This window comes from Cavia porcellus, unplaced genomic scaffold (assembly GCF_034190915.1).
Source record: "Cavia porcellus strain 051 isolate PalLab524CR breed Dunkin Hartley unplaced genomic scaffold, mCavPor4.1 scaffold_23, whole genome shotgun sequence".
In the NCBI taxonomy this organism is placed as follows: Eukaryota; Metazoa; Chordata; class Mammalia; order Rodentia; family Caviidae; genus Cavia; species Cavia porcellus.
Genome location: NW_026947506.1, coordinates 41,895,357 through 41,922,280, shown reverse-complemented (window position 1 = coordinate 41,922,280; position 26,924 = coordinate 41,895,357). Strand labels below are relative to the sequence as shown.

General features: G+C 44.0%; 1 protein-coding gene across 1 annotated transcript in view; it reads left to right on the top strand.

The window, feature by feature from the left end:
- Positions 1-3,333: 3,333 nt before the first annotated feature.
- Por (P450 (cytochrome) oxidoreductase) overlaps positions 3,334-26,924 on the top strand; it is a 51,556-nt gene continuing 27,965 nt past the window's right edge. The window contains exon 1 of the mRNA XM_013152498.3: positions 3,334-3,494. The gene's annotated coding sequence lies outside the window, so the exon portion shown is untranslated. The remainder of the gene's footprint in view (positions 3,495-26,924) is intronic.

Sequence of the window (26,924 nt, the reverse complement as noted above, 5' to 3'; positions counted from 1 at the left end):
CTTTTGACCCCTATTTCTTTCCATTCAAGCCCAACGTTCTTAGCTTCAGTGGATGGCTCCACCCAGCAGATGTTCCCTGCTACCTGCATTTAGCAGAACCTTAGTGAGGAGACAGAGGAGATGGCTAAACACACACCTGCGCAGCAGGGCTCCTTGGAGGGCTCCCTGTGGGAGCCATAGCTTCCAGTGGAAGGATTCAAGTGACTTTCCAGAGGTGGGAGTGAGAGTAGCACACAGACAAGTGAACATGGAAAAGAACACATTCCTAATGGTTCAGAGGTTTGAAAGTGCCCGGCACTTAATAAGGATTTGTCCATTTTTGCTTGAAAAATAATAATAATTGCTATCCTTGCCAGAAAAAAAATCTAAGTGCATACCTATGAAGAAGATTATATGTGCTGCATAAACATATATATGGGATGAAGTCATTAACAAGGTTAGGATGGGGTTGTTATAGGTATCAAAGTCAAACAAACTGTTTGTCCTTCTAGAATCTTAAGAGCTTACAAAGATCAAGCTGAAAAAACAGGTTGGTGCCAGATTTTGAATGCCCTTGCATTCCAGCCACAGGAGATCCATTTGTTCCACAAACTTCACTTGTGTCTGGTATGAGAATGGAAATAAGAATTCAGTTTCCCTCCTTAACAACAGCCTACTTGGATGGGGGCAGAAAGTTATCTAAAAGCCCTTGGGGATTTCTCTGGGAAAAGTTTGGTAGCTCCAGATTCCTGGCAAAGTAGAGGAACTATTTCTGTTAAATAGTGCCAGGAAAAACAAGGCTAAACAAGAATCAGTGAGCCTTGGGTTGGGGATTTAGCTCAGTGGCTTAAGCACCTGCCTGGCAAGTGTGAGGTCATGTGTTCGATTCCTGGCACCAAAAAAACAAAACAAAAAACAATGAGCCTGCAGAAAGAGGAGGGTTGCATGAGAAGAATCCTGTAATTCTGTATCCACCATGTACAGTGTGACAACTATGTCAACAATGCTTATGGACTTGACTTTTAGGCCCCAGCTACAGACCAGACAAAGGAAATACATTCAAAATGCAAATACTATTAGGCTCAATAACCAAAATACAGAGGTTGTGACAGCTGAAGTTGGTGTTAGTGGTGGAGTACAATATTAAGTAACACTCTCTACATACTGCACATGGTGTGTCCGCATGTAATCCCAGCACTCTGGTAGGCAGAGGCAGGAGGATTATAAATTTAAGTCTAGCCTGAGCAATGTAGTCACTTAGCAAGACCTTAAATCAAAAAAAAAGGGCTGAGGATGTAGTTCAGTGTAAAGGCCCCGAGTTTGATCCTCAGTATTGGAAAGCTAAAAAAAGGAAGATATTGCCTACAGCTCATGGATCAAAAACTAAAAGTCTAAGGTTGCTTCTTAAACTACCAACATGACTCCCAGGAACTATGGGTACATAAATAATTATTTTGGAAAGTTATGAGCAAGGGAGGTGAGCTGTGCTTTATCAGGCTCAATTCTGTGGTTAAGGATTTCAAAGATAACAGCTCTAACATCAGGTATTAGTCCAAAATAGCCATACAAACAGCAATGTATCAGCTTGAAGATAAGGAGCAGAAAAAAGTGTGAAATGCGGTAAGAACCTCTGCCTGGGCAGTGCAGATGAGACGCAGAGGGGAATGGAGAGGACATGTGTTGTTGGGAGCCCCCTGAAGTGTAATTTCAACTGAGAAATCCTTTGCTACTATTCTTTAGGTACTGGGAGCCAGTGAGTAAGTTGGTTCTTTGGCTAACACAAGATTAAGAAGGGGATTTATGGGGCTGGGTATGTAGCTCAGCACTAGAGTGCTGACTGGTAAGATGGTACAGGTGTTTGACTTACAATACAATTCGAAAGTTACAAGGAATAAATATGGAGGCCTGTCTTCGCTCCCATCTTCTTCTCCCCATTTTCCAGAGACAAACATCCTTCCACTTTTCTTTTCTTTTCAGGAACTTTCATGAACATATGGGCAAATATGCACACACAGTGTGAACATTGTTCCCCTATGTTCCACCACAACTACTTGAAAGATCAGTAGCTGTAGCACTGTACACCTATTATTCTGTCCCTTGCTTTATTCTTGAGTTTCCTTGTTGGTTTAACAGCTGAATCATGTTCACGTATGGATGCAGGAACAAAAAATGACAGGCCTATTTCCACATAGCTTCACTAACTGCATATCATTTAACTTTCAGATTTGGTCAGAGATGAAAGATGGTATCTCAGTCAAGTGTATTTATTTATTTATTTATTTGTACCAGAAATCAAACTCAGGATTTTGCACTTGCCAGGCAGGCGCTTATGCTGTTGAGCTATATTCCCAGCCTCTCAGCCAAATTTTAAATTGTATTTCCTTTATGCATGACATTGAGAAACATCTCAGATCCTTAAGAAGTATTTTTCTAGAAACTGAGATTGTTATCTTTTGCCCATGTATGTTAGTCTCTGAATTAGTAGGAATTCTTTATTAGATCAACTAGTCTATAGTTGTAAATATTTTCTTCCAGTTTGTCATTTGTCTTTACCTCCTGGTCATTGCCTCACATCAAGTTCTTGTTTTTCTTGGTACCAGGGATTGAGTCCAGAGCCTTTGCACTGAGTTATATTCCTAGCCTCTTTTTATTTTGACACAATGTCATGCTGAGTTACTAAACTGTGTAAGGCTGGCTTAAATTTGCCATCCTCTTGCCTCAGCCTTCCAGAATGTTGGGATTACAGGGAGTGATCCTGATCATCCAGGTGAAAGATCGCCCAGCAGGGCCCGCGTAGGAGGAAAATGAGGAGATCTTGGAGGTAGAAATCATAGGATTCCGTTGTTGGTTCGCAGGGTAAAAGATGCCTTGTTTGCTCAGTGATGTTAATGGCAGAGAAAGGATTCCTATCTTAGGGGTTCTGTCACTTAGTCCTCAAATCCACCTAATTGGAAAAGTAGCAACCAAGGTACCCAGATTTTCAGACTCTGCGCCCTCCGGTTCTCTTCTTCAGTCCAGCCCTAGTTTCCTGCCTGGCAGCTTCCAGCAACCAAGCAAGAAAGGCTCCAAATCCCAGCCCTCCGCGGTCACATTGGAGGGACCTTGTGCTGAAATCACACGAGAGTGGCAACAGGAGACCTCACGAGTTGGCTCACAATCACGGTCCCGCGGTGACCCACAGGGTGGGCTCGGGAGTAGGATATTCTAAGGTCAGAGAAGAAAAGCCACTTCGGCGGAGGTAACCTACCCCGGAACTGAGTGCCTGGCCAGGGGGCGGGGTCGTCCGCCGAGGAGTGTGGGCGGGACCATGTTGGGCTGTACCAAGGGCTACGATTCTCAGGGGGAACTAAGGTGGCCTACTCGTCTCGGGAGCGTACCCATAGCTGGGGTGGATGGGGCGGCTGCCGTGGAGGCCACGCCCACCCCCCTACGACCTCTCGGGCAGTGGTTGGCACCTCAGTGGTGCGGGCCTGCGTTCTGCCCAGGTGCAACAGAGAGCTATCTGGTCTCCCGCGGTGAGTGATCTCTTCGAGAGCGCGGGGTCGGTGAAGCGCGGTCCCCAGGATCCCCGGGAAGCCTCTGTCTAAGCGGCTGGCCTGTCCTTGGCACTGGGGAAGGCTCTCGGGCGGGTTCGCGGCGCGTCTCACGGAACGATCACGCGGAAGGCGCGGCTTCCACCCTCAGCCCTTCCCGAGGCGGCCCTTTCCCTCGAACTGATTTCTGGCGGCGGCTTAAGGGTCGTCGTCCGCATCCCCGGGCCGAGAGCGCCCCGCAGGGCTGTCGGCCGCTTGGGCCCCAGTCCCCGCGTTCCACCCTTGTGTTAAGCCGCTTTAAGGCTCCGGGCCTCAGTTTCCCCATCTGTACAATAGACTCGGGAAGCGGCGAATTATAGAGATCATTCAAGCAGGATGCGCTCAGTGAGCGTGGATGGGATTCGAATCTGATCGTGCTGCATCAGGTGGGCTGAACCCACAGCTCCTAGGCATCGCACTGCATGCATCCCTCAGTCAGTGCCCCTTCAGGCCGGTGGCCCTGCGCCACACCTTTTTGCCTGGCTTCCTTGGGCAGCCGTGACACCCTGGGCTTGGGGGAGCAGATGAGTAAAAGCTTGAGGTCTTGGGCAGCGGAGTTGGGGGAATATGGTAAAGGTGGGTTACTTGACCTCAACTTGTTGTTTTTCGTTTTTCCAAGGCGAGTCATCATTGTGTAAGCTATTGGCCAGTATTGGGGAGTTTGGATTCATTTCAGTGAAAACGACTGCTTCCTTTCTTAGACCTTAAAACCTCAGACTTCTCTTTGAAACTGATCAAGCCAGAGAATAAGGCTAGCACAAAAGGAGACTAGATTGGCGTCCAGGGTTTGGATCTTAACATCTTGACAGAACACATAATAAGTGTCTTGGACCGTCCGTTTTGTTGTCTGTGACACAGGCTGCTGGCCCCACAGAGTTGAGGTTTTGAGGATCAAGACAGGGTTTCAGAGAACGCTATTGAGAATTCATTGTAATGTTCTTTGTAAGCAGAGCAGTTACCTAACTCTGGATCTGCTGTCTTCTGTATAATGCTCAAACTCTTATGTCTTGTCTGCAGAAAAGGCCGTGATTCATTAAAATTCTCAGAGGAAATCCCCCTAAGTGATGGTGTTTGGGAAGACAGGCCAGTGTGCTGGTTAGTAAACAGGCAACCCAGAAGGGTCCACTTTCTTTTTCTTAGGATCTCTCTAAGGACTGTCTTACTTTCTTTTTGAGACAGTAGTTCTTAACTTTTATACCCTTTGATATGGAAATGGGGTTCCTTGAACAGATAGTTTTAATCATTGTCAAAAGTGGCCAGAAAGTTGGCCTGCATTTGAGAGAATGGAATGTTAGCTTGTAGTCATGTGGTCAGTGGCCTTCCTCAAATTGTTCACATCTAGCACTTGAAAAAAAAATAATTGGGTGTGATGGTGCATGCCTATAATCCCAGTGCACAGGGGGCTGAGACAGGAGGATTGCTCTGCGTTTGTAGACAGCCTGAGTTACATAGTGAGTTAAAGACCAGCCTGAAGCCGGGCATGGTGGCTCACGCCTGTAATCCTAGCGCTCGGGAGGCTGAGGTGAGAGGATCGTTGCGAGTTCGAGACCAGCTTGGGCTACAAAGTGAGCTCAAGGCCAGCCTGAACTGCATAGCAAGACCCTGTCTCAAAAAAGACCAAAAAAACAACAACAACAACAACAAAAAAAACCCAGCCTGAATTACAGAGTGAAACCCTGACTCAAAAACGTAGAAACAAAACAAAAAAGTAATCGATATTATTCATTGTAAGTAGATTTGGAATGAAACAAATCCAGGGATTTGGCACCTGGAGAGGTAACTATTCCTGAGTAGTAGTTTATTAGAAGCCTTAGGAGATGTCTGTTGCCTGACAAACCTGAAATTTTAGAATTTGCCATTGCATCTTGGCTGATGGTCCCTTAACCCCCTGAAAAATGGTCTGCATTACGTAAGTTGGCATATACTTAGGAGATAGAGTGACATTAGACTTACTTGGCAAGTCCACAGTATTTACTTGTTAAGCCCATCAAGTTAAAAAGAATCTAGCTCTTAAGATTTTTTTTTTTTTTTTTTTTTTTTTTTTTTTTGAGAGGAAGATTATGTAGTTGTTGTAGGATCTTTCATGTTTTCTCAGAGGCTTCAGGGCCTGAAACAGGTTTGGCTTCCCCAGGCTGTCTGGCTTGCTTGCTTGCTTGTTTGATTTATTTTTTGAGACAGGGTCTTGATATGCAGTGCAGGGTGACCTTCAACTCACTGTGTAGCCCAGGCTGGGCTTGAAGTCATGGCAATTCTCCTGGGATTCCGAGTGCTGGGCTCGCAGGTGGACGCCACCATGCCTGGCTTTTCTCTAATCTTTAGGGAGGGACAGTGCCCTGGGTTGGGAAACAGAAATTGAGAGCATGTCATTGGCATACTCTGCTAGGCCTGTGAGCCCCAGTTGGGTGCTTTGGGATTTAACTTTTTACTGTGGGCTACAGATTCATTGTAAAAGTAAAAGTTTAGAGGAGAGCTCAGTGGTAGAATGCTTGCCTAGCACATACAAGACTCTGTTTGATCCCCAGTCCCCAAATATAAAAAAATTAAAAGCTAGAAAAAATGGCAGTGGGGAAATGCTGTTTGCATAACAGTGTCTTTCTTGATAAAATATTAAGTACCCATTACTTCGAAAACTATTTACAGAAATATGTAAGATAGTAAGCAACTTTCATGTAAGATAGTAAGCAACTTTCATGGCCTTATACGGAGACAAAAAAGTGACACTAGCATTTAGGCTGTATTCTCCAGATATTTTTCTTCACATATCCAAACTTGTATTGTTTAAATAATTTTTTTCTTTTTGCCTTAAACAGCAAGAATTTGTTATTACTTAAGTACTTAAATATAACTAATGATACCAGACATACCGTTCCCAGGCTGGCTTTATAATTTTTTGGGGTGGGGAGTTTTGAGACAGGATCTCACTGTTTAGTCCAGGCTGGCTTTGAACTTGTAGCAGCCCTTCTGCCTCAGCCTTCTGAGTGCTTGGGATTTCAGGTGCACCACCATGTCTGGCTGACTTTTTTCTCTCAATGTGGTTGTCTTTCAAGATATTTATTTCTCTTTGTAAATAGGTATCTCATTCTTACTTTTAACCTTTCAAGAACAATCATTCCAGTAACTAGTATTGAAAGTAATTCCAGTTACTCAGTATCATGGAAGAAAGTTTATGTTGTTGGGTGTTTTTTTTGTTTTTGGTGCTGGGGATTGAACTCAGGGCCGTGAGTTTGCCAAGTAGGCACTTGCCTGCTGTAAAGCCCTGGCCCCCCTGGTATTTTTAAAATTTTGTTTTGTTTTGCTTTTTTGTTTGTTTGCTTTTGCTGTTATAAACTCTGCTGCAATGCATGGGTTCTTTATTTTTTGCACACTTCGGTATTTTTGTGTAGTGAATTCTTAGATATGGTAGAGCTGGAATGATGTATTTGACCTTTGAAATGGGATTATTTCACACATACTGACTACTTACTATGTGACAGGCACTATTTGAGGTGTAGGGTATACCAGTGAACAAGAGTCAGATTCCTCATATCTGACTTTCTAGTGATGGGGGTGCCGTACATTGCTTGTCAGTTGCTGCTAGGGAGAAAAATAACGGATGTATGCATGAGCAAGTGTTGTGTCACTAGAAGCTCGGCATGGCAACACACATCTGTAATCCCAGCATTCTGAGGAGGCCAAGGCAGGAGGATGGAAAACTCAAGTCCCATTTGGGCAGTTTAGTAACTTAAGTGAGACTCGCTAAAAAACAAAACACTGGGCATGAAACTCGGTGTGAAAGTCCTAAGTTTAATCTTTAGTACTGGGATGGAACGGGGAATCACAAAATTTTGCAAAATACTCTTAATGTTAATGTGGTATCTTATCTTCCTATCAGCAAGAATTTGTCAATTTAAAATTCAGAATTCCCAGGCCAGTTGTAATGACTGCCTGCTAGTGGCAGATGTGTTTGTATTTCAGGAAAAATTATGTCACATTCTGTGCCAAGTTTGTATTATTGATATACACTCACAGACACACATAGTATCAGAATGTTAAGTTCTTGTTACGAACCCCAGGTGCTCACATTCTCTTGGCCCTGTCACTGCTTTGGAAGCCATCTCAGAGGTGGGCTCATAGGTCAGGGCTGACAATACAGAATTTTCTGACAATACAGAATTCTTCTTTTTTTAAATGGAGGAGAAATCTAATACATGTAATTAATCAATTAAAAATATAATTGATTCTCATGCCACAGAGTATAAGTGTGTGCTTTTGTTTGTTTTATTTTTTAGAGACAGTCTTGCTGTGTTAGTTCAGGCTAGCGTTGAAATCATTATGTAGCCCAGACTGGCCCTGAACTCACAGCAGTCCTCCTGCTTCAGCCTCCTAAGAGTTGGGATGACAGATGCTTAGGAAACTGAGGCAAGAGGATGGGGAATTTCAGGCCAGCTTGGGCAACATAGCAAGACCCTGTCTCAAAAAAAACCCAAAACAACAAAAAGGAAACATAGATATCTTCTAGAGACAGAAAATGCCAGTTTTTAGTATTATTTCTTATTTTTACCCAGGCAGTTGAACAAAGCGTTTGTCTTGTCACTGTTCTGTTATTGGCCGTATGACAGAGACTTAGACTCGCTGGTCAGGTAGAGAGATGCACTGGGTCAGAGGCGGCCTCTCATATTACAAAGACCATTGACTCACATCAGGTTTTGGTATCTTTGTGGGTCAGAGTTAGAATCCCTGCTCCACCTGCCCCTGGGAGCAGTGCAGAGGTGTTTTCATAACTCTTGACTCCCCTTTCTTCTTGGCAGGGTGGGATCCCTGCGGAATGGCACTGGGACACATTCAACCCTTGGGTTGTAGGCCTCTGTGTTCGGTGGGTTCAAGCCCGGGGGACTGTGTTGGGGAGAGAAGCAAACATAAAACTAAACATGTATGGCAGGGCGAGGTCACTTTCTTTTCAGTATTGGGGCTGAGCCACATCTCCAGCCCTTAGTCATTTATTTTGGAGACAGGGTCTTTCTAACTTGCTAAATTACCCAGGCTGGGCTCAAACTTTTGATTCTCCTACCTCAGCCTTATGAGTGCTGGGGTTACAGGTACGTACCAGCACCTGGCTCATGTATCATTTCTTCCTGATGAAGATGTTTGAAATATCGTCTAGATTTTCAAGTGTACAGCTCATTCTCGTTACCCACCATCACCACTGTGCAGTGGCACCCACCACTTCTTGCCCGGGCCTCTGTTGTTTCCAGTGCCAGGTGGTGTGGCGGCTCTGGGTCTTGCTGTATCGTGATCCCAGCCTCTGGGCAGCCTGATTCTTCTGGGTGACCTGTGCGTTGATGCCAGGGGACTTGACTGAAGGCAGATCTAGGAATTGCCCCTTACTTGGAAGCAGAGGCCTTTTTTCTCCTTTGTACAACATCCATACATAGCTAAGAGCGCTGCATATCTGCTTTCCAGAAACTACTTGTTTTCAGGCGTGGACTTGAATGTAACGATGGGCCCAGCAGGTGCCTCCAGCTATGGTTTGTTCTCAGAGATTTGAGTTCTTTGGGAAATAGCCTGTGGTAAGAAAATGGAATAGAAGAGCTGGCTTTTGTCTGACTGCCTGTAATACAGGGAGGATGACGGACACGGTGTGTCCTGGGTGAAACTGATTGTACGTTACTTCCCCTGGCTCTGTCTGCAGTGCCTTTCTGTGTGTCTCCGTCCACTCTGCCCATTCCTAGAGTTCAGCTTCCACATCATCTCCTCCTCCAGTGTTTGTGTTTGCATCTGTAGGACACTGTGATCTGATGATACTGTGGCCTTCCCAGTATGTATCATCGTCATACTGGGCAGACCCGGGCGGTACAAAGGTTTGCAGGGTTAGGCGGGCACATAAACTTGATGTCACCTTCTCAGAACACAAGTGCAATGACTGCAGGTCATCTGGGGTTGGTTTTCAACATAGCAAACAGGGATTGTGGTTCTTAAGTACACAGAAGAATGTGCTAGCCAATTGTGCCTGGCTTATTTCAGGGTTGGGTGTAGGTTGGTGCACAGTTCAGCTGGCCTAGAGGTTTCCGCATGCATTTGCAGTCTTGTAAGAGCACTGTTGGTTGGTTGTGTGTACGGGCTTCAGGACCTTTGTGGTTGTTTATGAAAGCACACAGTGTCACGCAAACATGTTGGACCTGACCCATTATGCAATGTGATTGGAGAGCTGCGGGGGTAGCCCAGAGGTACAGCATGTGCAAGACTCCGGGTCTGATCCTAGCATCGGAAAAAGAAGCAGCAGCAGCAAAGAGAAGGGGAGCTTATAATATAATTCACAAGCTCGGAAAGTCAGGAAACCCCTTAACATTGGTGAAAGCCCCCATCCCATCTGTCTACCTGGAAGCCCACGCCAACCAGCGAAGTCACTGTTCCTGCATGATCTTGCCATCTTCGTGGTCCCATAAGCTTTAATTATAAAAGATACCTTTCCCTTTTTCATCCTGAATGTCCCGCCACCAATAAGTCCTGTCTTTTGTGTGTGTGTGTGTATACCAGGGATCGAACTCATGACCTCATATTTGCCAGGCAGGCACTTGCACTGCTGAGCAATAACCTCAACCCCTAATCCTGTCTGTTTTTGTTCTCTGAGTCTCTTACAGCTGTGGCCTTAGTGTAGCCCTTTATTATTTCTTCCCAGTTGCTTGTTAGAGGCTGAAATTCGTCATTCTTCCCTTCCATTTCCCAAGATCTGTCCATGGTACCTTGGCTAGATGGATCTTGAAGACCTCCTTTTGTTTTTGTTTTTTAATTTTATTTATTTACTTATTTATTTTTGAGACAAAGTCTCTCTGTGTAGTCCAGGCTGGCCATGAACCCATTATGTATCGCACAGGCTGGCCTCAAACTCACAGTGACCTTATTGCCTCAGCCTCCTGAGTGCTGTGTTTACAGGCTTAGTAATTTTGTGTGGGTGGGGTGGTCCTGGGGATCAAACCCAAGGCCTCATGCATGCTAAGCAAACATGTTATCACAGGATTACACCCCTAATCCTGTCCAAGAATTTAAAATCACTCTTATTGTTGGGTGTATGTCTTTCTTTTCCATGTACTTCTGTAGAGGAGATAAAGTGATTCATAATAGAGGAACATAATAAGGGCAAGCTGGTTGGAGCAGAACATGGATTCTGAGAGCAGGGGTTTCCCTGTCGCTTCTGGGTGGACGTCAGTGTGCAGGACAGTGCCAGCTGGTAGATAGACTCCGGGAGAGTCAGACCTGGTGAGTGAATCAGGAGGGCCGCTCTCCTATCGCTCACCTTGTTCCTGCATCTAGTCCAATTTTTAGTTTTAAAGATTTCTTAAGATACAATATGAATTTTTGGTAGGACTTTAGTTTCCCATCCAGCTCTGATATTTTATATTTCAAGTTCGTTGTGCAAATGAATGTTTTCAATAATTCAGTGATCATTTTAGAATGGAAAAAGTATATTCATAGCCCTTCTAGATCTTTCTAGATCAGTCACCTGGATGCCAAAGGCATGAATGGATTTTCACTGTAAAATACATAGAAGGGGCCTAGGTTAACCGGAGTGTCTGCTGTCTGGCAGGTTCTGTGCCACTTGTTTCTCTCACATAAATGTAACGTGTGCCGGTGAAGGACAGTCATGTGCACCTAGGTGGCAGCTCTGGCATTTGCACTGAGGTCTGTTGAGCCATAAGGTCCCCATTCTTTCATGGCTTAACTGGGTTATAAATGTGTTGGCTTTCAAGTCCTGTGTTCTGCCCTGGGAAACCAGAAGGCATGGACCCTACGGGGAGCCAAGAGCCTAGCATTGAAAGCAGTAGTTGTGCTCCAGAACAGGCCAGGGCAGCTGTTGTGTTTGCACACAGCTGAGGACAGAGCTTCCTGGAAGTCCACCTAGAAGTCAAGGCAGAGAAAGATGGGGTTGTGCAGCTCACGTTACTGAAGAGAGCAGGCAGCTTGGTTCACCCCAGATGTGCTCTGCCTGGACCCTTATACAGCAGCTGCTTAATAGGGCAGCAGGCAGCACCCTGCAAGCATTTGCAGAGCACCTAACGTGGGCCAGAGTCCCAGGAGCTCTGAGATCACACTTGTGTGCAGAGATGACCAACAGGATGAGGGGTGATGAGGATGGAGGCTGGTGGAGGGAAGGATGCAGAGAACAGGAATAGTGCCCACGGTGGCCCTGTGGGGGACCCAGGCAGGCAGGGCTTGGGGCGCAGGCTCAGTTTTAATGCCGTCAGGGCAGATGTAGGAACGGAGCAAGAGAGCAGAAGCGGAGTGGTGCATGTAGCCTGCATGATGAGTCTCAGAGGGCTGAGATCATGAGCAGGAAGAGATGCTCTGTCTGCGTGGGTGCAGGTGTAGAAGTAGAAAAGCCGGCCACTTTCTTTTTCTTTTCTTTTTTTTAATTGGTACTGGGGATCGAACTCACGACTGCCTACTTGTAAGGCAGGTGCTTATGCCACTGAGCTAAATTCCCATCCCCCCCCCCCCTTTTTTTGAGACAGGATCTCCCCATGTAGTCCAGGCTGGCCTCAAACTCACTATGTAGCCCAGGCTGGCCTTGCACTTGCGGTGATCCTCCTGCCTCAGTCTCCCAAGTGCTAGGATTACAGGCGTGCACCACCATGCCTGGTTCCCAGCCACTTTCTTTCCCGTAGTATGCTGTGCCATGGAGTGTGGAGGGGATCAGCAGCTTTGGTCCGGGGCATCTTGTTCCCTTGGTGCTCAGCTCATAAACACCGAGCTGGGCCTGAGGAGCACTAGGGGTAGGAAGATAGCTCCAGCCACATAGCAGCTCTGCCATGACCTTCATGGGGAGTATTGATTTTGAGCAATAATGTCGCCTGATGACAGGGTAGGATTATTAATGCAAGAATGTACTGATGATCTCAGAGTTGCTCCAATGTCAGTCTGGGTTTAACTCATGCCATATCGATTTCCTGCTATTGGCCAGGATCCTTTAACCTTTGTGATAACTACAGCTCTTGTACCTGAGGGTTGGTTTGTGTTTTAGGGCTGGGGTTTGAGCTGAAGGCGTCCCAGCCTGAGAGGGTCGTTGTAAATGCTTAGTACCAGTTGTCATTACACTCAGTGTCTGTTTATTAAAAAACATGAGTGAGACAGTCAAGGCAAAAATAAGTTCTTTCTCAGTGTTTAAAAATGAGCTTTAAGGGTCACAAGCTGAGTTTGCCCAGTCACTCTTGCTGGACTCACACTTGTGATCCTTCTGTCTCAGCCTCCCAGAGCAAGCCAACAACTGGCTTCAAGTTCATTTTCTCACATAACCAAGCTACAAAAGTCAATGTTAGGAAATGATCATTTATGTACCATCTTATCTAATTTAGCATTTATTTGTAGTTTGTCAGTAATATTTTTTATAGTAGAAGAAAAATCTTTTTTCCTGGCCCAAAAATCTAATGTCACTTAGCCATTGTTTTTCTTTGATCTGAAACAGTCTTTTTTTCTTCCTTTCTTTTTTTTTCTGCAGTCTTTCAGTACCTTGACTTTTTCCAAAATGTCAGACCACTTCTTTGTAGAATGTCCCAGTTCAGGCTTTCGTGATTTCTTTTTTGTTTGTTTTTGGAGACAGTCTTGCTATGTAGTTCAGGCTGTCCTTGACCTCACTGTGTAACCCAGCTGGCCTCCCACTGCGTGATCCTTCTGCCTCAGCCTCCTGAGTACTGGGATTGTAAGTGTGGGCCAACACTCCCAGTCAGTGATTACTTGTATAAGATTCAGGTTATGTATTTTGTGTGGGTCAACCCAGAAATCATGTTACTTAGCAACTGATGCCATGTTGTCCCAGTAGTGGGCGGCTGACCTTTTTTTACTTGGTTATCTTAGTGTTAGCCAGGTTCTCCACTGTAAGATTTGGATTTTCTTTTTGTAATTAATAAATTGTTCATCACATGCTCACAAGTTCTAACATTTATGATTCTTGAAACTGTGATCACTGCCTGTGGTTTAGGTATGATTTAAATCCCTTAAGGGTCCATGTGTTCTAAGTGGGTCTCCTGTTTCATGGCATTGGGACCTTTAAGAGCTGGGGCCTGTTGGAAGTAATGACATCACTGATGGTGCTACCTTCAGAAAGAATTTCTGAGATAAGGTCTTGCCATTTAGCCAAAGCCGGTCTTGAACTTGAGATCTTCCAGAGTTAGCCTCCCTCCAAGTGCTGGGATTTATAGGCATGAGCCACCACATCTGGCTTCAGAAGGAATTTTTTTTTGTCTAGATCTTATAGGTCCTTGTTAATTCTCAGAGAGAGTTCTCAGAGAGGGTTAAATTACAGCCTGGTTTCTTGTCTTGCTATGCGATCTACCGTGTGACACAACCAAGGGGACCCTCACTGTAGCTGAGCTGCTGTCAATACCATATCCGTGAACCTCCAGGGCTGCAATCCAGATAAGACTCTTTGAAAATAAAGTATCCAGCTTCTGGTATTTCATTATAGTAACAGAAAACAGACTAATACAGTTATCATGATGGTGCTAACTAGTGATTTTCTAAGTCCTCATTCCTTTCATATTTATGAGTTGGCATAGAAGAATTTAAGTTGATACAGAAGAATTTAAGCTTCTTGCCAATGTACTTATTTATGTTAGTATTAACTGTGGGCTGTTCCTTTATCTCATGCATTATAATACATTCCTGAAGTTATTTATTTTAAAGCTTAAATGTTCTAGTTTGGGCCAGTAGGAGCCCCTTCAAGTATACTATTGGGTCCTTTGACAAATTCCTATCATTTCTTACTCTCTGACTCAGTTGGTGACCCAGGGACATCTACTACTTTTCACATTCAATCTGGGGTTGGCCATATCTCCACGGAGATCTGCGCTGAGTATGACCATGACTACTGAGCAGCATTGCTTCTAGGCCAGCTCCCCAGACAAAACTAGGAAATGCAAACACAAGGGCATTGCTGGACCTGTCTCTATATTGTTAAGTCAGTTGTATATACCAACTGGTGTCACCAATGTTGGCCCAAGTCTACAACATTCATTTTTCTTTCTGTCTTTTCTTGTTTGGAACTTTTCCACAGTAAGAAATCTAGCTCCTATTTATTTATTTAAGACGGGGTAGCCATGTAGTTCAGGCTGGCCTTGAACTCATGGTGGTCCTCCTCAGCATTCCAGAGTGCTGGGATTATGGCATTCCCAACCCTTTGTAAATTTTTTGTCTTGAGACAGTGTCTCGCTAAGTCACTAAGTTGTCTGGGCTGGGCTCAAACTTGCAGTCCTCCTGCCTCAGACTCTGAGAGTGCTGGGATTACAGGTACGCATTTGTCTTCCTATGTATTTATTTGTAATTTCAGAGGTAGCACACAATTAACAGTTATCTCAGTATCAAAGGACAGAGAAACAAAGCTGCCTTTAGATACCCACCACCACAGGCATGTTCTAGGACATCTTAGATAGGTATCCTCCTAAATCATTTTTTGAAGAAGCAAGAAAAAAATTTTTCTTTACTGGTTTAATAATGTTTGATGTACTGTTTTTCTTTTTTCCTTTTTTTTCTTCAGTACTGGAGATTGGACTCAAGCCCCCATTCACACCAGTCGGGCGCTCTACCCCTGAACTGCTCTCCCCCACACACACTGAGAACTGAACTCAGAGCCCTGCACTACAGGCACCCTTGTCACTGAGCTACATCCTCAGCCCACCCCCTTTAAAGACTTTTTTTGAGACATAGTCTAACTAAATTGTCCTGGTAGCCTTGACTTTGCAGTCATCCTGCCTCAGCTTCCCAAGGTGCTAGAATTACAGGTGTGTATCACTACACACAGCATACCTTTCTTTCTAATGTTTAATGTTTGGGCAGTCTTTTCATTGGAGCACGGGAGGACTGTAATTCTGCATAACTGTTTTGTTTGTTTGTTTGTTTGCTTTTGTTTTGTTTTGGTTATTTGGAGATAGCGTCTCCTTCTGTACTTCAGGCTGGCCTTCAACTCACTATGTAGCCCAGGCCAGCCTCAAACTTGGGCAATCCTGCTGTCTCAGCCTCCCAAGTGCTGGGATTACAGGCATGCGCCACCACACTTGGCTTGCATAGTTGTTTTTTTAACTGCTACATCGAATTCCTTGTTTGGACTGAAAACAGAAGCATCCAGTTGGAGCCTGTTACCAGTAATGCCACAGTGAAGCATACTCCAGAGAAAATTACTAGGCCCAAGGAGCTGGGCATTTTTTTCCCTTAAAAAAATTGGTTTAAATTATTTTTGATTAACACACACTTTTTAAAAAGGCAAATAATAAGTGAAAAAATAAAGCGGGAGAAAAATTAAAATCTCATTACCCCGTAATGGTATTTTTGTGATGACTCCTTGTTATGTGTATATATAAATACTTTCACACACTTCCCACGCAACATTATTTTGTGGATACATATTTAGTTAGCTTACACACAGTGAAGTGTACACATCTTAAATACCCAGTCTGATGCATTTTTACTTACATCAGTTCCTCTGTAGTCACCAGCCCAGCTCAGGAGAGCAGACACTGTCGTGCAGGCTGGAATTTCCTTGGAGCCTCCTGCTCAGTACCCGGGCGTCTCAGTACCACACCCCAGCCTTGTCACTGTAGATTGCTTTAGCTTGTGTTAAAGTTCATCTGTAGGTGAGTCAGACAATAGATAATCTGGCTTTGGCTTTGACTTTTCTCTTTCCACATCCGTCTGTGAGGTTTATCCTTGTTACTGCATTTCTCTGATTTTGGGTTTTTTTGGTGGTATTGGGATTGAACCCAGGGCTTTCATTCTGAGCTATATCCTCAGCCCTTCTTATATTTTACTTTGAGATACAGTCTCAGTAAGCCACTAATTTGCTCAGGTAGGCCTTCAACTTGTGATCATCCTGCCTTAGCCTCCCAGGGTGCTGAGATTGCAGGTGTGTAACACTGGAGCAATTAGTTCATTCTTTTTTGCAACTGTGGTCTCTTGAGCTTGACAAGGTAATAGACACATTTATTATGGCTCCATTTATTGCAGCAATAAATTGAGTTTGTTATTAACTGTATTACTGTATTTATTACATTTATTGCAGTGTAGCTATATTTACTTTAAAAGTACAGTACATTTATTTATGCTTTGTGCTAGGCACTGTTTCAAGTGTTTTATTCTTTAGTTTGTTTAATTATCACAACCCAATAAAGTAGAGTATGTACTTTTACTACCATAATCATGTCTGACTTTTTTTTTTTTAATGTCTGTGATTTTTTTTACCTGATTGAGAAAGTTCCTTCTTGCTTTTAGTTTATTGAATGTTTTCATATGAATGGATGTCAAATGTTTGTCAGGTGCTTTTTTGTCTATCCAGATGATCATATATTCTTTTTTTGCCGGGGGTACTGGAGATCAAACTCATGACCTCGTGCTTACCAGGTAGGCACTTGTGCTGCTGAGCTAAATCCCCAGCCCCATCATATATTCTTAGACCCTTTTGAATTATATTGATTTTTGAGTATTGAGCCAATCTTGTTTTCATACAATTGTGATACAGTGCCAGTTTTATATATATATATATTTTGCTGATTTTCTTTGCTGTATTTTAGACTTTTACATCTATGTTTCTGGGTTGACTTACAGTTTTTGTTGTTCTTTCTTTCTTTTTTTGTTCTTCTTTGTTTAGTTTTGGTATCAAAGCACCACAAGCCTCATAAAATGAATTGGGAAGTCTTCTCTTTAGTTTTTTGAAATAGTTTTGGTCGATTTGGGTAGATTTTTTGTGTTTTGAAATGGTCTTGCTGTGTAGTCTAGTTGGCCTGCAGCTCACAGGCCTCTGTGTCAGCCTCCTCAGTGCTGGGGTTGCACGTGTGCCTGCATGCTCCGTTTAAGTTTGGTATCATTGCTTCCTTAAATGTTTCGTAAGATTTGTCAGTGAGGTCACATGCTCCTGACATTTACTTTTGGTCAAGATTTCAACTAATTTAAATTCTTAGAGAACTAGTCAGGTTTTTGATTTTTTCTTTTTGAGATGGGGTCTCACTACGCAGTTCAGGCTGGCCTTGAGCTCGCTTTGTAGCTCAGGCTGAATTCCCAATGATCCTCAGCCTCCCACGTGCTGGGATTACAGCTGTGCAATACCACACCTGGCTTAGCTTATCTGTTTTGGGGGGTGGGGTGGGTTCTGATAGTTTATACCTATTAAGAAATATGTTCATTTCACATAAGTTATCAAATGTTGACATAAAGTTGTTCATAATTACTCATGTTACCCCCTGTTATCTGTGTAGAGGTATTCCCTTTTCCATTCCCTACTATGGTAACTTGTGGCTTTCTTTTCTCCTGACTGGTTTAGCTAAAGATTAATCCTATTTGAAGGCAGTTTATATAACAAGAATTATTAAATTTCAAATCTAGCTAAGAATATACAGATTTTTCTAAAATAACCGTCAAAAGGATTTTAAGACATAAAACATGTTATGGCTTAGATCTACAATGCTGCCCCAAAGTCTCCTATTCAGAGCTGGGGCTTTGGGAAGATGATTGGATTATGAGGGTGCTGTACTCACCAGTGGCTGAATTTACAGATGAATTCATAGCCGAAAATATTGTTCGGTGGTGGGGCCTGGCCAGAGAGAGAGGTAGGTCTCTTGCGGGATGACCTGAAGGTGTATTCTTTTTTATTTTTTGGAGACAGGGTTTTGCTATGTAGTTCAGGCTGATCTTGAACTCACAATATAGTTTAGTCTGGCTTCAGATTCATGGCAATCTTCCTGCTTCAGCCTCTTGGATTACAGGCATGAGCCGCCATACTCAGCTCATGGAAGGTGTATTCTTGTCCTTGGTTTTATCTTGAGTTCTTTGCTGTGGCTGCCATAAATTGAGCATCTTTGCTCCAAGTGCTTTCACCATGGTGATTCCATCTTGGAGCCATGGACTGAACCTTTTGAAACTGTGAACCAAATAACCCCGTCCTTCTTAAAATTGTCTATGTCAGGTCTTTCATCCCAGGAACATTTTAAGAGAATTTTTCTTTTCTTTCTTTCTTTCTTTTTTTCATTTTGTTTTTGTGGCAGTACTTAGGATTGAACCTAGGATCTTCAGAGTGAGTTGCCTGGGCTGGGCTAGAATTTGGGATCTACCTGCCTCAGCTTCTCGCAGTGCTTGGAAGTCACAGTCCTGAACCACAAAGCAGGGTCCCAGGGCACTTCTCATGAGGTTATTTAGAAAGGAGGTCAGGGACTTTAGAGTCAGATTTACATTTAATTTAAATTTCACCCCTTAGCAGGGGAGTGACCTCAGGCAAACTGCTTAAACCCTCCAGTTTCAATTTCCCCTTTTAGTAGGTTTCCCTGCTTCCTCTGACAGGTTCTTCTCTTGCTGCTCTGCATGCTGCAGTCCTCAGTAAGCATTTGGTGTAGAGTATTTCTGACTGTCCTGTCAGCCCTTTCCTGGACCAGATAGCTTGTGAATGTCAGCACAGCAGAAACCCTGCGCTTTTCCTCTCCAGACCAATCGTAGCCTATATCTAGAGTCTCAGAATATTTTAATAGATGAAGGGTCTACAAAACAAATAGTGCTGCATCAAATCAGACCATTAGTGCAGTCAAAGAGAATATTATTATACAGGACCGTCTAACAACATGAAAAAATGTTTTAAATAATAAAATCCTCATCAGCTTTTTGTGAGTTTATATATGCATATGTATAATGTTGTATTTGTGTATGGGAAAATGAAGGAGAATTCTAGAGAGAAAATAGCCGTGTGGGGAGCCAGATTGTGGTCTGAGTGTTCATCCTTTAACCTGTAACACGTAAGCACAGTGACTTGAGAGGTGGTGAGTTCCCCGTCCTGGAGGCTATGCAGGCAGAGGTTGGCATGCCACTCAGCAGAATGGATGGGAAGACAATAGCCTGTGGTTTTTTCCTCTCTGCCTTGGCTGACAGCAGGTTCAGATGTTGCTTCAGATGCAGCTGCTAGGAGCAGTGAAAGTGCTATTTGGGAGCAGCTGCTGTCTAGGTGCAGCGGACTTGCTTTCAGCCCTGATGTCTCCTGCTGAGCTGAGAGCCGCCCTTGTGAAGCAGACTGTTCTTGGGACTGGTATTTAAGTAAAAGACACCCTGGCTGCCTTCGCAGGCTGCTCGAGGCCTCTGCCTCCTCCCCTGTCCTTGGGATCTGCCATGAATTTGCAGTGTCCACTGTCTGCCTTGCCTTTCCTCAACTGTTTAAGTGGTGTGTGTGTGTGTGTGTGTGTGTGTGTGTGTGTGTGTGTTTCAGAGGGTGAAGGAAGATCCAGGAGTCCGTGGTTAAATTGTAACCCAGAGACTTGGAGCTCTTCCTCTAGCACTGTCGCCACGCAGCCAGCTCAGTCTCGTGAACGTTAACGTGGTCAGTCTGTGGCCTGGCACCTTGGGTGTGGGCACTTTCTTGGTCCCTAACTCCACATTACCTGCCTTTTTTGCCCTTTCCTCATCACAGCTCATTCTGTTGTCAGACAACAACTTTGTCAAGATCTTGGAGGAAAGCTAGGTAAATCTTCCTCCAAGATGTTCCTTATATACTTCTTGTTCAAAAATCAGGGACTGGGGCTGGGGATTTAGCTCAGTGGCATAATGCCCTGGTTGCCTTGCAAGCAGGCAGTCGTGAGTTCGATCCCCGGTACCGATAAAAAGGAAAAAGACAAAAAAAAAAAAAAAAATCAGGGACCCACCACACCTAAATCTTTTCTGTAAGGTACCCTTTGGTTCATTTATTGTTCCTCATGTGACATGTTTGGGGGACCCCTCCTTCCCAGGGACTCTTGGATTCTGTTCTATTTTGTGTCTCATGCTAAGCATGGAGCCTTTTTAAGTCAGTGAGAACTGGTGCACCTTTGAGTGGGGAGGGGCTGTTGGCATGGCCCCGTTCCATCCATTCTCCAGTTGTGAAAGACAGAGGGGCCAATGCTGGGCTGTGTGTGTGTCTGGGGTGGTTCTGATTACTTTTGAGGATATTCTTGCACTTATTCCTGCTGATGCCCTAGAGGCAGAATCAGACCTCAGAACTGGTGTCCCCAGAATTCAAGGTAACCAGACAGCTTCAGTCCTCTGTCTTTTTTTTTTTTTTTTTTGCCTTATTTTATACAAAATTAATTGCAAGGACAGAATAAACAGGAGAATGAACCACTGTTAAGCTCCTGTGAAATAGTTTGTGCTAGTAGATCGCCTGAAGCTGCATCCGAATAAAGTCAGCAAATTATACCTGTAATGTTGCCGCAGAGCATGTCTCCACTGTGAGCTGTGAGTTCAGGCCAGGTGGGGAGGCCCCAGAAGTTGCAGCTGTCCACCCTCTGTGGCACAGTCAGCTGGCTGTGTGTGGGGAGCCTGCTGCTTCTTGCCAAGTCATCCTCTCACACATCTAACTCTGGTGGCCGTCTTCCTCTTTCAGAGCTTTGCATCAGACACAGACCAGTCATGTGTTTCCAAATTAAGCCCTGTTATGTAGGGGAAAGGCTGTCAGCTGGGGGCATTGGGTGTCTGCTGGAGAATGTTCTATAGGACCGCGTGGTCCAGGCTCCATGACCGTGTTGCTACTGCAGGTGCAGGCACTGTCTATGGTGTCACTTTCCTGTGGCAGCCTTCTAATCGTATTGCCACCTCACCCACTTGGCCTCCGGGCTCTCGGCTCAGAGAACTGAGTGGCATTCAGAGCGCCTGGCCTAGCCTTGGTCTCTTACTTGCCACGCATACGCCCAGCACGCACACACTGCCTCCTCCCTGCAGGGGTCATACCAGATCCACAGGTTCTGCACCTTCATGCTTTCTCTCTTGGGAACTCCTGTCCCCAACCTGACCTGGCTGGTGGAGCCAGCTCTGCTGCCAGCCCAGGGTGCTTCTTCCGGGATTGTTTCACGCTGCCTTCTCCTCCTCTTCCTCAAAGCTGTTTTTCCCACACCCTACCTCCTTGTGGCATGGTGACCGCTCTGATATATCTGCCCTTCTAACAGGTAGAGAGCTCCCTAGGATTGGAGTGCTGCTGCCTTCTGAACTGAATCTGGGCAGTTAGCTCCTGCTGTGGGCTAGGGGATCCTCAGCTGTTGACTGGATGCATGGAGAGCAAAGTGATGTTTTGTACTGATTCTTTTCAAGCACCCAGTTGAGGCTGCATACTTTTTAAGAACAGGACTATGCCCGCTTGGCAGTCCCCAGTATCTTCAGTGGGCATTCTGGTACAGGTACGTGGTCCAAGTCTGCTCTGGCGGAGTGCTCAGCAGCACTGGGCCCACAGGGTAGCAGGTATTGAGCTTTCTGGCACCTCCAAGAACTGGGAGGCCGCTCATGGTGTCTAGTGTGTGAATAAAAGGGCTCCCTCAGGGACCTCTATGCTTATTTTAGATACAGTTCTAGCACACAAGAGGAGCTGATTCTCTAGTTCAGTAGATTCAAAGCTCCTATACTATAATTAATAGTATAGGAGCAGTTTTAGGATTGCAGGTGTTCTCATGATGGTGAGACTCATCCTACCCATAAGAAAGGACAGACCACTGTGATACGATGACTCAGAAAAATCTGGAAAAGTCCCTCCCTATTTGACTCTAAAAAATAATGGTGAAGTAATCACTACATACTATAGAAATAGCTTCTTAGCATGTTAGAGTTTTCTGTTTGTTTGGTTCTGTTCCATTATGTAGCCCAGGCTAGCCATGAACTCACAGTAGTCTACCTGCCTCAGCCTTCTGAGTGCTGGGTTACAGGTGTATGGTGCCGCACCTGGCTGTCAGGTTAGAGTTTTTGAGTTGGTTATAATTCTTGGTGATTATCCACATATTTCTTTACGGAGAAACCAGAGGCCCAGGGAAACTGAGGAATCAGCAAGACTTGGGTTGGATTTTTCAGTGCTCTTTGTAACCAAGTACACTTTAGTTATCTTGAGTAGGTGCTAGGAAATATTTTCTGTAAGAGGCTCGGTAAGAAATATTTCAGATTTTCAGGCCAAGAGTCCAGGATAAAATTTACAGTGTTATGTTGGTACTTAACGTAGCAGCAGAGAAAGCAAATTTCTACATTTTTTGTTGATGAAAATCAAGTAATATCCCCTACAATTTTTTAGCGTAGGTTCCCTAATAAAAAGAATGAATTTATTTATGCAGGGGCACATTTCTTTATCATCAGAATCATCTGCCAGTATGGATATTCCTATCTGGTTAATGTCTGTTCAGACTTACGGCCCACCTCTTGGACTTACGCCCTCTCTTTTTAATTCTTTTGTGCAGTTCTGTACATTTGTTTATTGAGTGTCTTTTTCTGTACAGTACACCTTGTTTATATAGTACTGTAATTTTTGCTGATCGCACCGTAGTTTTATATTCTGTTATATATTACAGTACTGTGTGGACAAAATAGGCAAATAAAAGCACTCCTCAGATTGGAGTTTCCTTTGACCATTTCTTTGTTCTGAATATTGTGATGCACATACTATTGGCAGCTCTTCCTTTAGCGACCAGTTCAGGTCACCAAGTGAATGGAACGAGGCTGTTAGGTGAGAAAGTTCTGAGCTCACCTGTTAGTGATGATCTGTAATGAGCTGCTCCACGGCTTGTCTTTGAACACATCTTGTACCCTGACAGTTACTGCCAAGCAGTGATGTCAGACATGAACAGATTGTGTTAGTGCGAATACTAATCACTGGATGTCGGCCTTTATAGAATTCCGTTAGCTTGTTCCCTTGGTATTTTCTTGTTAGCATATTTTACATTCAAGATCAGTCGCTTTCAATTGAAAGTTAGGTGGCAGTTCCTTGACCGTATAGTCAGGTGAATTTCTTTTTTTATTTAGTTCAGATGGATTTTTAAATCAGACATTTTCCTTGTACTCACATCAATAGCTGAAAAATGCTGCTGGAACTATGATTTAAGCTCAGAAAAATGTGAAACTTTTTGTGGGAATGGAGTTGTCACTTCTTGTTGAACCCATGACCATTCCAGGAATGGTACAAAGCAGCTTGATTTTACCTGAATCAAACTACCATAGTTTCATTGGAATGCCTTTACCTTGTAATTTTACTTATTTTAATTTTAAAATTTATTTTGGTTTTTTGAGACATGTCTCACTGTGCAAGCCAAGCTGCCCTTGAACTCACTGCTATCCTCCTGCCTCCACCTCCCGAGTGCTGGGATTACACATACCTTGTAATTTTAGGTCAGCCTCATTAAGAAATATCAATTCTAGTCAGCCATGCTGGTGCATGCCTGTAATTCTAGCACTTGGGAGGCTGAGGCTGGAGAATCATTAGAAGTTTGAGACCAGCCTGGGCTACAAAGTGAGCTCAAGGCCAGCCAAACTACATAGCAAGACCCTGTCTCAAAAAGACAAAAGAAAGAAAGAAAGATCAGTTCTACAGCATAAGCTAGTTTCCAAAGCCATTCAGTGTTTAACAATAGTGGTTGACAGTCCCTGGTACCAAAAAAAGAAAAGAAAAGAAAAAGAATATTTTAGGGCTGGGGGTTTAACTCAACAGTGTAAGCACCTGCCGAGTAAGTGCAAGGTCGTGTTTGATCCTCAGTACAAAAAAAAAAAAAAAAAAAAAAACCAAAACATAAAACAATAGTGGTTGAAGACACTTCTTATTCAGAAAAATTTTAATATAGTCTTAAAACATACCCACACTAAACTTTACCACTGCCAATACTGTTAAGCTGTTGTGTGGTAGGACTGGTAGACTATTCAACTTCTTCCAAAAATAATTCATAGAACTGACAGTGATGAACTCCATGATAGCAAATAAAATTCGCTGTTGATATTCCCAACTCAAGAATGTACCAGATGTGAATGGTTTCTGCTTACTGTCTACTGATGAATACAGTAGTGAATAACCATGAGCTTTAAACACCTTACATTTTTCACAAACATTGCAAATTTGCCCTTTTCTGCTCCATACATTTTTTCCCCCTAATATCAGCTATAACCCGTCTTAGGAGATTCCACTTCAGGTTATATCAAACTAATGTTTTCTCAACTCCTTTGAAAATGCTCTTGCCTGTAGTTGTTGCATGCTAATTCTTCAGTCATATCAAACTTAGTACCGAGTCCTCAAACAGCAAGCAACGTCAATAACATCCTTATATTCATCACGAGCCAAGATTTCCCAGGGGAGCAGTGAGACCCTCTCCTGTGAGAGTGATATCACAGGAGGCACAGTGACGCCAGCGCTTCACAGCACCACCTGGTGGCACCAGGATGCCCCATCACAAGGTAGCGGTGGAGGCCAGGTAGGGTGCAATAACTTACTCTAGAGTTTGTTAGTGGAGGCCCAGTGGGGAAAAGGGCTTCTGCTTATAGCAGTGCATTGGCACCTTCCTTCCCACCTACAGGGTGACTGAGGAGGCTTGCTAAAAGATTCACTGCCCAGGACACAAGATGAAATTAGCTTACCAAGAACCATAAAAATCTGCACTCGATGGAAAAAGACAGATTTTTCATAGACATGACCATCAAGATGACATAGGTGTTGGAATTATACCAACATAACAGTGGCTGCATGGTGCCTCAAAAAACAACAACAAAAAAACTTCAGTGAATGGCTCCATAGCAGAATACAGACAGGAAAGAATCACTGAATGTGAAGTATAATAGTAGAAATTATCCAGCCTAAACAAGAAGAACCTAGATTAGAGGGAGACACAAAGAGAGAAACTGAGGGTCTCATGGGACTAAGAACAAAACCTTTAGCCTTTGGAGCTAGGAGGAGCTAGGGCCTTTGCACAAGGCCCCTGGGTTCATGCCTCAATTTGGGGAGGGAAAAAAGGTTTAATCTTCATGTCCTTATAGTCTCATAACAGGAGAGAAAAGCCAGGGCTGAAAAAATATTCAAAAACATAAAAAATAAAAATTTTCAAATCTGGCAAAAGATATGAACCTACAGAGTTGAGCGGCTGAGCAAACCCCAAACAGGCTAGCAAGAAATTGGAGTCACGTTCTGGGCCCTGCTCGTTAGACTGACTGGAAGGGTGTACTTTCTCCTGAGCACTGCAGTTTCTGAAGGCAGAGCTGTAATCCCAGTGGTCTGGTAGACTGAGAGCAGGTGATTGCAAGTTCAAATTCATCCTGGGTAACTTAGTGATTTAGTGAAACTTTTGACTCATAAAAAGTACTAAAAATAGCTTAGTGTGAACACCCTAGGTTTAATCTCCTGTGTTACTTCCTCAGTACTGCTAGTAAATAATTAAAATACAATATAACAACTATGTACATAGCATTTGCATTGTATTAGGTATGGAAAGTTATCTAGAGATGATTTAAACATACAGGAGGATATACATAATTATACACAAATACCGTACAATTTTGTTAAGGGACTCAAGAATCCAAAGATTTTGGTATCCGTGGAGGTCCTGGAACCAAGTCCCTTGATGACCAAAGGACAGCTGTCTAGGTTTTGCACTTCTCTGCCTTTGTGTTGTATTTTATAATTACAATGAAAGCTCTTTTATGGAGATCTAATCTATGCTGCTGTATTTGGGGTGGGGGAGACTTGTGTGGCAGGTCTTTTGGCAGATACCTTTTTCTGTCTCTAATTGTACAGATGAGAGCATTGAAGCCTCTCATGGCTTATTCACAAATCAGTTATTTAAGAAATATACAAATTAATAAATAAGGGGCTTGTCCAGGGTCCCCGTCAGTTGGTGGCACGACGGCGTGGCTCAAGCCTGGTCCAGTCACAAGTTTCTCTTTCTGTGTTCCCGTTTCTTCCCTCCTTCCTTCCTTTCCTGACAAATACGATGACATTGGGCCTGTGAGCCTGCCTCACCCCGTCTTCCTTCCCGCCTCATCTATGACGGAGGAAAGAAGAGAGTCACAGACTGAGTACGCTTCTGGGGCAAAGTATTGCTCAGGGCTCCTAGATTTTCTTGGGACCCCCTGTGGAGACCTCAGACTGACCATCTCCTGGTCGCCCTGTGACCCCTGATGTGGAGGACAGTGTCAGTGAGGTGGCCAGAATTTCCCCGTGGAAAGTATTTCACTGCAGGGATGGTTCCTAAACCGTGCGAGGGCGCGTGGCTCGGGTGCTCAGTTTTGAGACCCAGGAAGAGTCATGCCTGTGGGTTGCCTGGGCAGCAGCAGCCGGAAGTTCCAGATTTCAGTATTAGATTGTACTGTGTCTGCGTTGTGACTGTGGATCTGAGGAACTTGTGTGGGCAGTGGCACTTTGGAACTAACTCTTCCCACATGAAGCCACTGTTAGGCACTTCTTTTGGTTTAGGGAACACCATGAAAGTTTTGCTGAGAAAGTCTGAGAGCTTCCATCCCAGGGGGTTGGCATGTTGGAATAATATAAATTTAATATTGCTTTTATTTGTTTTGTTTTGGCTTTTTTTCTTGTTATATAATTCAGGCTGGCCTGGAACTCACTCTTACAGACACCCCTCTTTTAACAGCTGAGTTCCATCCCTGCAACTTGGGATGAGGAATTGTGCA